This window comes from Bombina bombina, chromosome 7, assembly GCF_027579735.1.
Source record: "Bombina bombina isolate aBomBom1 chromosome 7, aBomBom1.pri, whole genome shotgun sequence".
NCBI classification, from domain to species: Eukaryota; Metazoa; Chordata; class Amphibia; order Anura; family Bombinatoridae; genus Bombina; species Bombina bombina.
The window spans coordinates 632,624,156-632,642,618 of NC_069505.1; the positions used below are offsets into that span (position 1 = coordinate 632,624,156).

The 18,463-nt window shown below is 42.5% G+C and overlaps 1 non-coding gene across 1 annotated transcript; it reads right to left on the reverse strand.

Moving 5' to 3' along the window:
• Nucleotides 1-11,502: 11,502 nt before the first annotated feature.
• On the reverse strand, nucleotides 11,503-11,589 carry TRNASTOP-UCA (transfer RNA opal suppressor (anticodon UCA)). Its single transcript has one exon. It is a non-coding gene; the product is annotated as a tRNA-Sec (tRNA).
• Between the last annotated feature and the right edge of the window lie 6,874 nt (nucleotides 11,590-18,463).

Sequence of the window (18,463 nt, forward strand, 5' to 3'; positions counted from 1 at the left end):
GCCAGAGAAGCTCGAGACAACGCTCTTAGGGTCATACAGCTGATCTCTGTTGCTCATGCCGACTCCGCGCCGCTGGTACTTGTATCGACGGACGCGGAGAAGGCATTTGATCGAGTCAATTGGTCCTTCATGCGCCACACTCTGATGAAGGTGGGATTCGGTCCCCGTTTTATTAACGGGGTGTTCTCACTGTACTCTGACCCGAGCGCGCGAGTCAGAGTGAATGGGATGCTCTCCAAGCCCTTTCATATTTCCAACGGGACAAGGCAGGGGTGCCCACTTTCTCCCCTGCTCTTTGCTCTCGTGATGGAGGTGTTGGCTAGCAAGATAAGAGCTAACACAGCTATTCGAGGTCTACGCGTCGGACAGACAGAACACAAGTTGATAATGTATGCGGACGATGTGCTGATGACTCTGGCAGACAGTGGTGCCTCTTTGCAGGCGGCTCTGGTGGAGTTTGAAGCATATGGCCGAGTCTCGGACTTCCTGCTCAATCTTTCGAAATCGGAGATTTTGAATATCACCATGCCACGTGAGGCCTTTGAGATGCAGACTCATGGTTGTCCCCTGAAAATAGCTGAGAAGCAGCTGAGATACTTAGGTATCTGGCTCGCTCCCTCACTCAGAGAAATAGTGAATATTAACTATAAAAATATCAGAGACGCTATTGCAGGAGATCTGGCGTCATGGAAAAACAAATCCATCTCGTGGATGGGTAGAATTCAAGTAGCAAAAATGAATGTGCTGCCCAGAGTGCTATATGTTATGCAAACTGTCCCTCTGGCAGCAGCCGAGCACTTGATACATCAAATCCAAATGATAATCGAATCTTATATTTGGAATGACTTGAAACCCAGGATAGGCAAAAAAACTATGTATCTACCCAGGAGTGGAGGAGGAGCGGGAGTTCCTATGCTGGCTGAGTATCATAGAGCTATGATTCTCCAGCGAATTGTTGAATGGTGTCATGGATCAACAGATAAGGCCTGGATAGGACTGGACAGGGAGATCCTCCAGAGAGGCAATGTCGGCTCTTAGGCTTGGATAAGCGTGGGGCACCGTCCTAAATGCATTTCATTGTATCCTCTCATAGAAGATGTGTTCCGTGAGTGGGATAAGCTTATTAAATCCAAGAGCTATATCTCTTCGGCCACTGCACCGGTCACTCCTGTGTGTGAAAACCCCGATACTGGAATGGCGAGCAGGGTGTTCTCTCCGGGGTCGTCGTATGCACTTTCCGAAGTAACCATATCAAATGTAATTGATCGGGATCGTCTTAAGACACAAGCGGAGCTGGCGATCTGGAATCCTCAATTGTTTTCCTCATGGTTTCGGGTGGCACAGTTGACGCATTTCTTCAATAATGCACAAAATAAAGAACTTTTGACCAGACAGAAAACTCCATTTGAGGTACTATGTACCTCACCAATTCTTCCGCGCCACCTGGTCTCCTTACTATACAAACTCTTAATAGAAGGAGATGGAGAGGCTAAGCCTTCGTATATAGCTGCATGGCACAGAGAACTGGGCGTTGAGTTTGATACACTGGCTTGGCGGTCAATATTTAATAAAGCAAGAAAAGCTTCGGTCTCAATGCGACTCCAGGAAATGCATTTCAAATTCCTGAGCAGGTGGTATATGACCCCGCAGAGACTGAGGAAGATATATCACCATTTGAATGGGGAATGCTGGAGGGGCTGTGGGGAGGAAGGTTCATTGCTGCACTTGTGGTGGCGGTGCCCTCTTGTGCAACCCTTTTGGGAAGGGGTGTTTGGGGAGGCTGGTAGGCTCCTAGGGATGATACTTCCTCCCGACCCTAAGTACCTCATCTATCATGAAATACCAAAGATAGCTGAAGAAGCGAAACGCCAACTGTTCCTCTTGCTTTTAAACTGTGCAAAGGGTCTTATCCCGAAGCACTGGAAATCTACACAGGTGCCGACTCTGGGGGAGTGGAGGGCTGGAGTCGGGGATCTGCTGAGTTTGGAACGGTTTCACTACATGAAGGCTGGTAACATGGAAACGCATGAATACATGACATTAATTTGGGAAGGCAAGGCCCTATAGGGTGCTGGAGGTGGTATAAGAGCTCAACTGGTCTTGCAGAGGTCTGAGAAGGGTGTCGAACTGGATGTCTTTCCCTTACCTTACCCCCCCCCCCTCCCCCCGGTGTTTTTTTTTTTTTTTTTTTTTTTTTTCCCCTCATCTCTCTTCCCCACCTTTTACTACTTTCTACTCTCCTTTCCTTTTCTCTCTGATTTTCCTTCCTCCTTATATGGAACGCACTGTTTAGAAATGCATGTGAACACTCCAACTGTTTTACTTGGAGAATTGAGCTGGAATAAGCTTGGTCCAACTGTGGTCTAATCAACATGTTACATCCGTAAACAGCTTATGGTTTTCACTGAAGGACATTGAGTTACAGTTTCAAGCTACAGATTACCATTAGCAATGTTAAAACAGAATTTATGTGCGAATACATTGTATGATGTAACAATACTTTATTATGGTATCGTTTTCATGTTGTTATTTTATAACTGTTCACAAAATAAAGCTTTTTAAAAAAAAAAAAAAAAAAAAAATGTTCCAAGTAGTTTGTGACTTATTGGTTCGTTGGTGTATAGTGTTTGTTTCTAGTAGCCTTACACCAGTAGTAGAAATAGATTCTTCGGCTGTGCACAGCTTTATGGTAGTATGTAACTCACAGTTCTCCGCTATACAGACGTGTATTAGCAGTCCGTTGGGAGCTCCGATGGGATGGTGACGTCGGACCTCCTACGGTCCAATCAGCAAGCGCTGTGAATCTCGCCCACTTCAAAAAATCCTGTGTCAAAACACAGAGCAAATCCTCGATTTTCAGCTTAAATTCAAAAGTTGTTTGTTCTGTGTGGAACCTTTAAGGCAACAGCTTGATAAAGATCAGTAGCAGTCTCTTTTTTTAGATATCTTTGATCCGGATTGCTTGATTAACATAAAGCCTAAACCAGGTAGGCAATGATAAAAGCTTAACACTTAGAGCAGGAATTACACATATAGTTTATGTCTACAAAGTTTTACACAAACAATGTACCTACAAGGTGTTATAAATACAGATAAAGTGAACAGGCTAGGTAACACAGGAATTATAAACACTTGTAACAATCGGGTTCATCCCCAAACTTTGTCATATCATGTTTTGGGCATATGAATAATTCCTGTGTTACCTAGCCTGTTCACGTTATCTGTATTTATAACACCTTGCAGGTACATTGTTATCTAAAAAAAGAGACTGCTACTGATATTTATCAAGTTGTTGCCTTAAAGGTTCCACACAGAACAAACAACTTTTGAATTTAAGCTGAAAATCGAGGATTTGCTCTGTGTTTTGACACAGGATTTTTTGAAGTGGACGAGATTCACAGCACTTGCTGATTGGACCGTAGGAGGTCCGACGTCACCATCCCATCGGAGCTCCCAACGGACTGCTAATACACGTCTGTATTGCGGAGAACTGTGAGTTACATACTACCATAAAGCTGCGCACAGCCGAAGAATCTATTTCTGCTACTAGTGTAAGACTACTAGAAACAAACACTATACACCAACGAACCAATAAGTCACAAACTACTTGGAACATTTTAAGCTTGACATATGAGTATTGTCTTTGTTTTATCGCTCTTTGTTAACTGCTATCTATGATATAACTGCTATCTATGATATAACTGCTATCTATGATATAACTGCTATCTATGATATGTTAACAGCTATCTATGATATGTTAACTGCTATTTATTACGTAAGATTGTTACTCACAACTGTTAACATATTTATGCAGAGGTACGCTTAGTATTTACTATAGAGATTATTATAGATGCCGGCATCTTATAGCAACTTTAGTGTGCTACATTAGCAATTTTTAGGATTTTAATAAATTTGTTACATTTTGTTCAAATCACCTTTTGTCACTTTCTATCATCTAGTTTTTTATTGGTAACACTAAGAGTATTATTAATTTAATAGTAATTATTATTTTTTCAACGTAGTAATATCACAGCACATATAAATCATTTACACTATCTTGCAGGGTAGGCTTCATTTTTTTTTGGAGCGCTTCTGTCCCATACTTCTTTCTTTTGCATATTACACACTGATACACACACACAATGCTTACACACTAATACACACACAATGCTTACACACACACAATGCTTACACACTAATACACATACACAATGCTTACACACTAATACACACACAATGCTTACACACTGATACACACACACAATGCTTACACACTAATACACACACACAATGCTTACACACTGATGCACACAATGCTTACACACACTAATACACACACAATGCTTACACACTAATACACACACACAATGCTTAAACGCTAATACACACACAATGCTTACACACTAACATAACACAATGCTTACACACTAATACATGCACACACAATGCTTACACACTAACACACACAATGCTTACACACTAATACACAAACACAATGCTTTCACACTAATACACACACAATGCTTACACACACACAATACTTACACACTAACACACACATAATGCTTACAAACTTATACACACATGTTACAAACTGCTATTTGTAACTGGCCCTTTAAATGGAAAATTGCCCTGCTTCCCCGGATTGTGGAAAGCCTATTTGCCAGCCTCCTTTCTCATGACTATGGCCCCTGGAAGATTGTGCCCCTGAAAACGTATTAACTTTTATTGGGTGTGTATGGCCCTTTAAGAACCGTCTGGGGACATATTGTGACTTTGGTGAACAATGCCAGAGTGTTCCACAGAAAGGGAGCACTGTTACAAAAGCATTAGTTTTCATTGTGTACCATTAAGTGCTATGTGACAGACCCTTCGGTCAGAACTGAAAGAGTTAACTTTGTTCAGCTTCAAGAAGCTATTTTCTAAATACAAGTTTGCTGGCATCAGCTCTAATTAAGTTTAGTGATAAACATTCCCATTGTCTAATCAGACTGCTAGTGATAAGATGGACTGCATTGTTTTCTTGTGTGTAACTTGTTATCTGCTGAAGTAATGTAATTCTATTGTGGCCTGTCAAAGGGCGTTGTCTCTCTATCTAAATGTACCAAATGTGTGATTGGGGATTTTATGCCTCCCCCTGAGAGTGTCCTTTTTGCATGTAACCTCAATAAAAACCAGGCTGGGTGTTCCAGCACCTCAGACCTCTTCTGACCCTCTAACTTGCAGCCTTGACTCATGTTTGTAGGGGACAGCTATAATCACTACAGGGATTGCTATGCTCTTCACACTCCCTTAAATACTGAGCTCTTGTAAGAGCTCTTGTTCCTGATCCTGCTTCGCTCTACAGAAGGAAGAGGTTCACCTACTGGAGCCTGGTCGTAGGTCCAGGGCGCAGAGCAGACGGCAAGATACCAGCCCAGCAGCGGTGGTTCGTAGAGTCTGCATTACTTATGGTGGCTACGCAGTAGTCATGGTGTCTACGGTGCTGATGATCCTTTGGTGAGCGCTAGGAGCATCCTTTTCTACGGTGCAACTTCCAGCCAGCCTGGAGGCAACTGTAACATTTGGCGGCAGCGGTGGGATGGCGTCCTAGAGCAAGGAGCAGCACCCCAACAGCACTGGTATCGTATGAGAGTTATTGAGGGCAACGCTAGCCACTGCGCAGCGTCCCTATCTACAGCAGCATGGAGCTGACAAGACACTGGTCAGAACCCTGTGAAGAGCACCTCAACCTGATCCGTCGCTATGAGGGCGCTGATTTCATTCCAGAGGTAAAGAGGCGGCTAGTCCGATATGGTCCAGACCCTGCGCAGGAGGTAGTCAGTCGAATCATCCGGGAATTGGATACTGAGAACGAAGCGGCACGAGCCTTTGAGCGCCAACTGTGGAGTTTGGGGGTATGGACACCTGGTCTCCAGCGAGAAAGTGAGTTACAGGGAGCAGAGAGCAACGACCTCCCTCCCCAGCGGCAGCCTGAGTTACAGGGAGAGGAGAGCAGCGACCTCCCTCCCCAGCGGCAGTATACTGTGCAGAGGGAAGAGTCAACCGGTCTCCTTCCCCAACCCCAACCAGAGATACCCGAGGCAGCAGGCCTCATAGACTGGTCCTGGGAGGACCCCCAGCAGGCAGGTGGAGATGGGACCGCAGTCTTTCTACCGGCCCTACAGGGATGCTGGGCAGGCGGCCCAGATCCCCAGCGACAGACCCAGCTACAGGGAGGGGAGAGCATCGACCTCCCTCCCCAGTCGGAGTGTGCCTTCCAGGGAGAGGAGACAACCGGTCTCTCTCCCCAGCCGCAGCATGTTCCACAGGGAGCGGAGAGCATCGACCTCCCTTCCCAACGGCCGCCGGAGTATCAGGAGGAGGAGGTAAGCCAATCTCCCCCTCCCCAGCTAACTCCTAACTTGGGCCCAGGGTTAACAGTGGAGATGTTAACCCCCACTGAACCCCACGTTCCCTTTGCCACCGGGCAGGACTATGCCCCAATTCCCCCAGCAGAAGAGCTGGCATCAGGACAGAGTGCTGCTGGCCTCTGCCCTACAGACCCCTTGTTACAGGACTGGCCTGCAAACCATTCATCCCAGCAGAAGCGCTGGCACCAGGGCAGAGTGCCGCCGGCCTCTGCCCCCCAAGTACCACCAGCTATTTGCCCAGCTGCGCCAGGAAGGCCGAGGATGCTACACTTTCATTAGTGTGTAAGCATTGTGTGTGTGTTAGTGTGTAAGCAACCTGGAACCTACAGGCCAGTACTACTTATTGTGGGGGGGCTACTTTGCTGCTAATGTTTATTTGTGGGTGGGTTGCGAGACTAACTTAGGCACTGACCGACAGAAGGTCAGGTGCCTGGTTAGTCTCCCTCCAAAAGGGGAGATATGTTACAAACTGCTATTTGTAACTGGCCCTTTAAATGGAAAATTGCCCTGCTTCCCCGGATTGTGGAAAGCCTATTTGCCAGCCTCCTTCCTCATGACTATGGCCCCTGGAAGATTGTGCCCCTGAAAACGTATTAACTTTTATTGGGTGTGTATGGCCCTTTAAGAACCATCTGGGGACATATTGTGACTTTGGTGAACAATGCCAGAGTGTTCTACAGAAAGGGAGCACTGTTACAAAAGCATTAGTTTTCATTGTGTACCATTAAGTGCTATGTGACAGACCCTTCGGTCAGAACTGAAAGAGTTAACTTTGTTCAGCTTCAAGAAGCTATTTTCTAAATACAAGTTTGCTGGCATCACCTCTAATTAAGTTTAGTGATAAACATTCCCATTGTCTAATCACCTCCAGAGTCAGACTGCTAGTTGATAAGATGGACTGCATTGTTTTCTTGTGTGTAACTTGTTATCTGCTGAAGTAATGTAATTCTATTGTGGCCTGTCAAAGTGATTGGGGATTTTATGCCTCCCCCGGAGAGTGTCTTTCTTTTTGCATGTAACCTCAATAAAAACCAGGCTGGGTGTTCCAGCACCTTAGACCTCTTCTGACCCTCTAACTTGCAGCCTTGACTCATGTTTGTAGGGGACAGCTATAATCACTACAGGGATTGCTATGCTCTTCACACTCCCTTAGCTACTGAGCTCTTGTTCCTGATCCTGCTTCGCTCACAGAAGGAAGAGGTTCACCTACTGGAGCCTGGTCGTAGGTCCAGGGCGCAGAGCAGACGGTGAGATACCAGCCCAGCAGCGGTGGTTCGTAGAGTCTGCATTACTTATGGTGGCTACGCAGTAGTCATGGTGTCTACGGTGCTGATGATCCTTTGGTGAGCGCTAGGAGCATCTTTTTCTACGGTCCAACTTCCAGCCAGCCTGGAGGCAACTGTAACAACACATATTCAAATAATACTGGTAATACACACACACAATGCTTACACACTAAAACACACACAATGCTTACACACTGATACACACACAATGCTTACACACACTTATACACACACACAATGCTTACACACACTTATACACACACACAATGCTTACACACTAATACACACACACAATGCTTAAACGCTAATACACACACAATGCTTACACACTAACACACACACAATGCTTACACACTAATACACTCACACACAATGCTTACACACTAACACACACAATGCTTACACACTAATACACACACAATGCTTACACACTAACACACACAATGCTTACACACTAATACACACACAATGCTTACACACTAACACACACAATGCTTACACACTAATACACACACAATGCTTACACACTAACACACACAATGCTTACACACTAATACACACACAATGCTTACACACTAATACACACAATGCTTACACACTAATACACTCACACACAATGCTTACACACTAACACACACAATGCTTACACACTAATACACACACAATGCTTTCACACTAATACACACACACAATGCTTACACACTAACACACACACAATGCTTACACACTAACACACACACAATGCTTACACACTAACACACACACACACACAATGCTTACACACTAACACACACACAATGCTTACACACTAATACACTCACACACAATGCTTACACACTAACACACACAATGCTTACACACTAATACACACACAATGCTTTCACACTAATACACACACAATGCTTACACACACACAATACTTACACACTAACACACACACACATAATGCTTACAAACTTATACACACATATTCAAATAATACTGGTAATACACACACACAATGCTTGCACACTAATACACACACAATGCTTACACACTAATACACACAATGCTTACACAATACATACACACACACAATGCTTACACAATACATACACACAATGCTTACACACTAATACACACACAATGCTTACACACTAATACACACCATGCTTACACAATACATACACACACACACAATGATTACACACTAATACACACACAATGCTTACACAATACATACACACACACAATGCTTACACACTAATACACACAATGCTTACACAATACATACACACACAATGCTTAAACACTAATACACACACAATGCTTACACAATACATACACACACACACAATGCTTACACACTAATACACACAATGCTTACACAATACACACACACAATGCTTACACACTAATACACACAATGCTTACACAATACATACACAATGCTTACACACTAATACACACAATGCTTACACAATACATACACACAATGCTTACACAATACACACACACAATGCTTACACAATACATACACACAATGCTTACACAATACATACACACACACAATGCTTACACACTAATACACACAATGCTTACACAATACACACACACAATGCTTACACACTAATACACACAATGCTTACACAATACATAACACAATGATTACACATTAATACACACACAATGCTTACACACTAATACACACAATGCTTACACAATACATACACACAATGCTTACACACTAATACACACAATGCTTACACAATACATACACACAATGATTACACACTAATACACACAATGCTTACACAATACATACACACAATGATTACACACTAATACACACACAATGCTTACACACTAATACACACAATGCTTACACAATACACACACACAATGCTTACACACTAATACACACAATGCTTACACAATACATACACACAATGATTACACACTAATACACACACAATGCTTACACACTAATACACACAATGCTTACACAATACATACACACAATGCTTACACAATACATACACACAATGCTTACTCACTAATACACACAATGCTTACACAATACATACACACAATGATTACACACTAATACACACAATGCTTACACAATACATACACACAATGATTACACACTAATACATACACAATGCTTACACACTAATACACACAATGCTTACACAATACACACACACAATGCTTACACACTAATACACACAATGCTTACACAATACATACACACAATGATTACACACTAATACACACACACAATGCTTACACATTAATACACACAATGCTTACACAATACATACACACAATGCTTACATAATACATACACAATGCTTACACACTAATACACACAATGCTTACACAATACATACACACAATGCTTACACAATACACACACACAATGCTTACACAATACATACACACAATGATTATACACTAATACACACACAATGCTTACACAATACATACACACAATGCTTACACACTAATACACACAATGCTTACACAGTACATTCACACAATGCTTACACACTAATACACACAATGCTTACACAATACATACACACAATGCTTACACAATACACACACACAATGCTTACACAATACATACACACAATGATTATACACTAATACACACACAATGCTTACACACTAATACACACAATGCTTACACAATACATACACACAATGCTTTCATAATACATACACAATGGTTACACAATACATACACACAATGCTTACACAATACACACACACAATGCTTACACAATACATACACACAATGCTTACACACTAATACACATAATATTGGTAATGCAAACACAAACTGTAGTACTAATACACTCAGGCATACACAAATACTCACCGTATTATTGGTTATTATAAACAACCCGTTTATACACTAGTAGATCCATCTTCCTAGTAAATACTGCTGGTCCCATCATGCCTCTCTCTCCTGATGCTTCCAGCATGCCTCTCTCTCCTGCTGCTCCCAGCATGCCCCTCTCTCTCTCTCCTGATGCTCCCAGCATGCCTCTCTCTCCTGCTGCTCCCAGCATGCCCCTCTCTCTCTCTCCTGATGCTCCCAGTATGCCTCTCTCTCTCCTGATGCTCCCAGCATGCCTCTTTCTCCTGGTGCTCCCAGCATGCCTTTCTCTCCTGATGCTCCCAGCATGCCTCTCTCTCTCCTGATGCTCCCAGTATGCCTCTCTCTCTCGTGATACTCCCAGCATGCCTCTTTCTCCTGGTGCTCCCAGCATGCCTCTCTCTCCTGATGCTCCCAGCATGCCTCTCTCTCTCCTGATGCTCCCAGCATGCCTCTGTCTCTCCTGATGCTCCCAGCATGCTTCTCTCTTTCTCCTGATGCTCCCAGCATGCCTCTCTCTCTCCTGATGCTCCCAGCATGCCTCTCTCTCTCCTGATGCTCCCAGCATACCTCTCTCTCTCCTGATGCTCCCAGCATGCCTCTCTCTCTCCTGGTGCTCCCAGCATACCTCTCTCTCTCCTGATGCTCCCACCATGCCTCTCTCTCTCCTGATGCTCCCAGCATACCTCTCTCTCTCTCCTGATGCTCCCAGCATGCCTCTCTCTCTCCTGGTGCTCCCAGCATACCTCTCTCTCTCCTGATGCTCCCAGCATGCCTCTCTCTCTCCTGATGCTCCCACCATGCCTCTCTCTCTCCTGGTGCTCCCAGCATACCTCTCTCTCTCCTGATGCTCCCACCATGCCTCTCTCTCCTGATGCTCCCAGCATGTCTCTCTCTCTTGATGCTCATTAATAAAACAAGTGACTTAGACCCACGCCCAGAAGGGGGAATTGAACCACTCTGTCCCTAGACAGCTACAGGTTTGAAGCCTGAACCCCAGACCACTGAGGATCATCTGGGCATCTGTATTAGCTGCTCCCTGTGATATATATCAGCCCTCAGTACTGGATTCATTTAGATTAGAGAGACAGACACAGGTGCATTATAATTACACCGGCTTATCCCTCTGTTCCCTCAGCTTTGTCTCTATTAGTTTTATTTGTTGTTTGTTCATCAGTAACTTATAATTACAGCTCATCACAGGGCAGAGGTGGTTATGCAAATCAGCCCAGTGCATGCTGGGATTGAATAATAAAAGCTAAACAGTTAAACACACACAAGTACGTAAGTGCACACACAGTAATAACACACACATCTGCATACACAAATACTATACTAGCACAAGGCTGTAATATACAGATATTTGTTGCTATATAAATATCACACTCACACACTACTGATAATACACAGGTACATGCACATACACAAGTATTTATCATACGAGTCACACACTACTGATAATACACAGGTACATGCACATACACAAGCACTCATCATACTCACACACTAGTGATAATACCCAGGTACATGCACATACACAAGTACTCATCATACTCACACTCTAGTGATAATACACAGGTACATGCACATACACACGCACTCATCATACTTACACACTAGTGATAATACCCAGGTACATACACAAGTACTCATCACACTCTGTAACACACACTAACTATAAGTTAGAAGTTTAAAACAAACATGTGCAAAACAATAGATATAGCAGACCAATAAAAATTAAGGTTGTGTCTCACATAAATTATAGTGAGTATTTATCTGTGAATACACACATATAATTTGAGTGAGTGGTGTTTAATATGAGAGCTAAAACTGTTGTGGACAATATAAGTGAGTTTGATTGAGGTTCTCACTAAAGGAGTAATCAACAGGATAAACAGTTTTAGGTCTTTAAGTTTAGGACTGCATATAATCAAAAAGTAAAAAGTTAAGTTTTGGGAAAAAATAGGATTGGAGCAAATAATGAGTATGAGACAAAAATACAAAAGAAATAATGTCCAGCAAGACAAAAAGTAAAAAGTAAAGTTTTGGTAAAAATAATATGGTAGCAAATAACGGTTTTGTGACAAAAATACAGAAGAAATAATGTCCAGCAAAGACTCACCTCCGGAGGGAGAATAGATTAGAGCAATGGTGGTTCAGTGTTTGAATTAAGCAAACCGGCAGAACAGATTGAGGGGAGAGCTGCTTACAGAGCTGCAGCGTTCTGTTCCGTGAAAACCGGAAGTGCGGTGGTCCGTGAAACCGGAAGTTGAGGGAATGACACGCAATCAGCGTGTAGTAGTGAAGTTCAGACGAATAGGCAGAGAGTCAGAGTCCTCAGTGAGAGCGGCTAAGCAGGGAAGCATGCAACTTCAATACCAAGCAAGGTATTGAATGTTGCAGGCTCCTTTATAGCCAGGACTCAGATTAGGAAAAACGTCTCCTTAAAGAGACAGACATTCAATTCATGACAGAGTACCCCCTCTAAGGAACCACTCCGTGGTTCATGGTTTAGGTCTGGCTGGATGTCGACGGTGGAACAGAGATACCAGTCTTGGGGCTGAGAGATTAACTGAAGGCTCCCAGGAATCCTCCTCACGGGGATAGCCCTTCCAGTGGATCAAATACTGGAGTCTACCAGATACTTTTCGAGAGTCCAGGATGTTTTCAACCTCATACTCTACTTCAGGAGCTAGAGGGGGTTCATCCACAGAAGAAGGATGATGATTCCTAAGTGCCTGATAAGGTTTGAGAAGGGAGACATGAAAGGTTGGGTGGATTCGATAATGTGAGGGTAGAATCAAGGTCACAGCGTTGTCATTGATAACCTTAGTTACAGGAAAAGGTCCAATAAATAATTTGTTGAATTTACGGCTAGGCACTGTGAGACGTAGATTTCTTGTGGATAGCCATACCAAATCCCCAGGATTGTAGGTAGGGGAAGCTCTATGTCGGAGGTCATAATAATGTTTATGACCTGTTTGGGCCTTTTTGATGTTTTCTGAGAGTAATGTGAAGGATTCCGAAATGGAATTAGTGAAATCATTAATTACAGGACAATCACACCTTGAAAAGAACAGACTCCATCTGACCTGTCTAGATGTGAGTGTACGGTTGGTTTTGAGATACTGTAAGTTTCTATGATCAGTATATATAATAATAGGTTCAGCGGTTCCCTCTAATAAATGTCTCCAATTAACTAAGGCACTCTTCATGGCGAGCAATTCTTTCTCCCCTACGTGGTAGTTTAGTTCGGAAGATGTGAGAACACGGGAGTAAAATGCTATTGGATGTAGTTTATTGGTGGTTTTGGACCTTTGGGAAAGTACAGCCCCTAATGCATATTCAGATGCATCTACCTCAAGGGTGTATTGGAAATGAGGGTCAGGATAGGCAAGAATAGGAGCTGTAATAAATGCATTTTTTAAATAATTAAAGGCATCATTAGCTGAGGGGTACCACACAAATGGTGTGTGATCTTTAGTGAGATTAGTTAAGGGTTTGGCAATGTGAGAAAACCCTTTAATAAACTTTCGATAGAAATTCGAAAACCCTAGGAAATTCTGTACATTCCTTTTATTGTGTGGTATGGGCCAATCAACTATTGCTTGAACTTTTGAATTTTCCATCTGAATCCCTTTTGATGAGATATGGTACCCCAGGAATGTGATATCATTACTATGAAATATACATTTTTCAGCTTTAACGTAGAGTTTATGTGCTTGTAGGCGTGCCAAGACTGTTCTTACGTGTTTTACATGTTCTGTCAATGTATTAGAGAATATTAATATATCATCAAGATATATTACTAAGAAGGTGTCCAATATATCTCTAAAGATGTCATTTATATAACGTTGAAACGTTGCAGGGGCATTACAAAGCCCGAATGGCATTACCGTGTATTCAAAAAGTCCGTACCTCGTACGGAACGCCGTCAGACACTCATCCCCCGAACGCATACGGATAAGGTTGTAAGCACCTCTGAGGTCGAGTTTGGTGAAAATAGATGACCCATTCAATCTTTCTATAAGTTCAGGGATGAGCGGCAGAGGGTAACGGTCTTTTACAGTACGCTTATTGAGCTCACGGTAATCCACAATAGGCCTGATGGTTTTGTCTTTGTTGGTCACAAAGAATATGCCTGCACCTGCAGGAGAGGTGGAAGGTCTTATGAATCCTTTTCTAAGGTTTTCATTTATGTATTCTTTTTATTTATTTTTTTATTTTTTTATTCTTTATTGAGGTTGTTAAAAAAATACATTAAACAAGTATTCAAAAGCATATATAGTAAGTACATCAATAGTTCATGCAGATACAGAGTGACTTATACATTGAGTACTTCAATAAACTATAGTACTACCAAAAAGTAAGAATGGAACCTCATTTTTTTTTTTTTTTAAGGAGATAATGTGCCTCTATAACTTCAAAGGGCCACTTATGGACCCATACAAGCTTAAGTGACTCAGAGGAGAAGCTCTAATGCTACAAACAGTTGTAAACCTTCAAGGGTATTCAGGAGGCCGCTCTTGGGTCTCATATATATAAAAACTTAAGAGTGAAGGTTGTCCTCTAATAAGAGAGAGACCACTTTTGGGTCTCAAAGTAAAACCAACCTCCTTTTTATACCAAACTTCATATTAATAAAACATTATTGACTATCTTCTATCAGATTAACAGCAAAAGCAGTAAGGAAATGCCTCCAGCAATGAGCCATGGTTATTTCAATGTCCCTCAATTAAAATAGAGAGGAATCATTATGGGACCAAGAGGGCTGATAAGGGATATAGAATATATAGATATTGTTGCTGGCTCAGTATATGATATAAAATATCTCTCACTTTGCAATGGCTGGGTACTATTGAGTGAGGACTGCATTAACCACCAAAAAAAAAAAAAAGAATATACATATCACATTTGTGGTAAATTAATTATATCCTCTGGGTACTATTCCCACAAATTTCAGGGACACCATGTAATATGGACCTTCATTTTGGAGATCATAATGAGCACAGTTCCTGACCTCAAGGCTTGAAGATATTAAGTTAGCTGTAAGAGCTTCCCATATACAGTATAGTACCTTTGTAGGTGAAACAGGTCATCATTCCTCACGCTGAGAGTATGATTGGGACACACCGTTCCGGCCGTGAACAGCGTCTCTCAAAAACCAATGAGAGGAATAGAAGATCTCTGTCTGGAGCAATGATTCGGCTGTATATAATTTGAGGGTAACTCCATTATGAGTAAGTAGTATGGGAAAATATTAGTGGCAGGAAAGTAACTCATCAGGAAGCAGTTGAGATATTAATAAGTCTCTCAGGTCATTATATACAAGCAGTATTGTATCAGAATATAAATGGGGTCACATATATACATATGAGAAAAGGTTGAACCTAAGACTAAATCAGCAATGCTATCTCAATGGTACACTAACAGTCGCTAAAGCTGGCAGTAATCTGGGGAATAGAGCTTTCTTAACCAAAGTCGTTGCCACAGTGTGATTTCTAATGAGGCACATATAGTGAGGAGGGCATGTAATCTTGGGCAGCTATTTCAGTGGGAGAAGTACAGGTTCAGACAATAATAGTCCTCATAAAAAGTTCTCTCACAAGAAAGAATGTCAATACAAGATCGGCAAGTATTGCTGTTATGCAGGAGTCACTGAGAAACTAATGAGGGTGATTATGTATAAAGTCATTGGACCCTCGAATAAGTTATAGCAGGGCTATTAGCCTATAAACAGTGTATTGGCGTATATGACAATTCCATCTGCAGTAGTACAGTGTGCACATACATTTAAAGAGAGTGTGAGCCCCATTTATAGTGCATAGAACAATTTACCATTTTGACAGTTAGTACACGTCTATACCCAACCTGAACATCTATGTGGGTGCAACAAGCATCCGGTAACTTAATAGAGAGTTAATAAGTCTAGTCATCAACAGTAAAAGCAAAAACCATATAATATATTAACTTATGAAACAGAGCAGTTTCAGCCCTGGATAGACATATACCCCAGATGTTAGGAGAGTCAAACAAAACGGACCCTAGCTAATATTAAATTTAAGTCGGTGACTCCAGGAGCGCCAAGTCCAAGGGGCTTAAGTAGCATTTAGGGACAAATCGATTAAAGTGTTCTGTAATCCTTTATTATGTCCCAGTCCCATAGCCATCAAATATACAAAAAGGAGGCAGCTGTTTAATTAATACTCAGCCCCGCTCTGAAAAGGCATCGCTCAAAAGGAATAGATGTACACCGCAGCGATGTTTTGGGCTTGTGGTCCCTGTTCTGGGGTATAAATTAGCCCTTGTCTCCTTCCTAACCCACTCCATGTCGATCCTCCTGGGGAATACTCGCCTGAGTGAGGAATCCTGAATGTGGAAATCGACACTTGCGTGGGGCTCTTTGTTGAAGTCTCCTCATTCCCTGCAGGCAGAGATTGTCACGAGTGATAAGGGTTTCACCCCTCATTAAGTATAAGAGACACTCAGTCTGTGGGTTGTTTACTGGTGATTGCCCGCTGCTAGCACGGTCCCATCCTCCCTGGGGAATATTTGTAATTCCTTTAGATCGAGCCATACCAGAGTTTGCCGCATTCTTTGGGGTCCAGGGCTGCCGATATGGTGGGGCCTCAGTCGGGTAGGGAACTGTAAATCTGCGCTTTCTCTCAGCAATCTAGGTCACTGATACCAAGCTGTCACTGGTCTGCCCTAGCGGGTCATAGGAGGTCTGGAGTGCACCCGTGATCTGGGGGTTCTCACAGGGGGTCTGGTGGCCAGCTTCCATATTACTGCGGTGAGAGGCCAAAGATGGCGAATGTCGGGGCTCTAAGAGATCACTACCCGTGGTAAGTTCCCCATTCAGAGTGTCTCTGTTGCATTCTTTATATATGACTTTCTGGATAGAGCTACAGGCTTCATGAAGCATGTCTGTGAAGGCTGCCTGGTGAGAAGCAAGGAGTGCGCTGAGTTCCCTTATGACTACCTCCGCTACCGCCATTGCTAAGGTAGATACTGGTTTCAGGCTCCTATTTGAAGATGTTGAGGTGGTGTAGAAATAAGGACAGCAATATTATGCTGCTTTTAACCCAGAATCATCGGGATCCCGGGGGGGGGGGTAGTAAGTGCGGCAGCCTCGACGGCATAGATTGACTGAGTCACAAAGTAGGCCTGATTGCCATGTGGTCAGCTTCCATGCAATCTAGCTGAGGAACATAGGATGAGCCGTCTATACAATTTTATCTCACCAACTCCTCTAGGAAAACTTCAGGGCACTTTCACAAAGGTGCCAGACCCAAAAGTTATATTTTAACAGAGAGAATTATAGTTATATCCAAGTAAGAGTCAGGAGCTCTTCATATACACGACCTTCCGCAACAGCTGTAGGCTCCGCTCCCCCATTTATGTATTCTTTTAACCTTACTAATTCGGTTTGGGATAGAGGGAAGATATGCCCATATGGAATGTCTGACCCTGGTATAAGTTCTATGGGGCAGTCATACTCTCTATGGGGGGGTAGAGATTCTGCCTCTATTTTATCAAAAACCAATGAAAAATCATGATACTGGTGGGGTATTAACCCTTCATCTTGATTAATGTGAAGTATAGATTGAGAAAGTAGACAAGTAGAATTACAGTAGGGTGAGTTAAATTCTATATTATTTTGTTTCCAATGAATCATAGGTTGGTGTTGTCTTAACCAGTGTAACCCGAGTATGACTGGGAACATTGGAGAGGTGATTATATCAAAGGAGATGTATTCTTGGTGGTTATTGTGGATGTTAACAAGTATGGGGATTGTTTGGTGTGTGATGGGACCTGTAGATAAACTATTACCATCAATCAAACGTACAGCAACCGGATTTTTTTTCACAACAAACGGTATATTTTTATTCTTT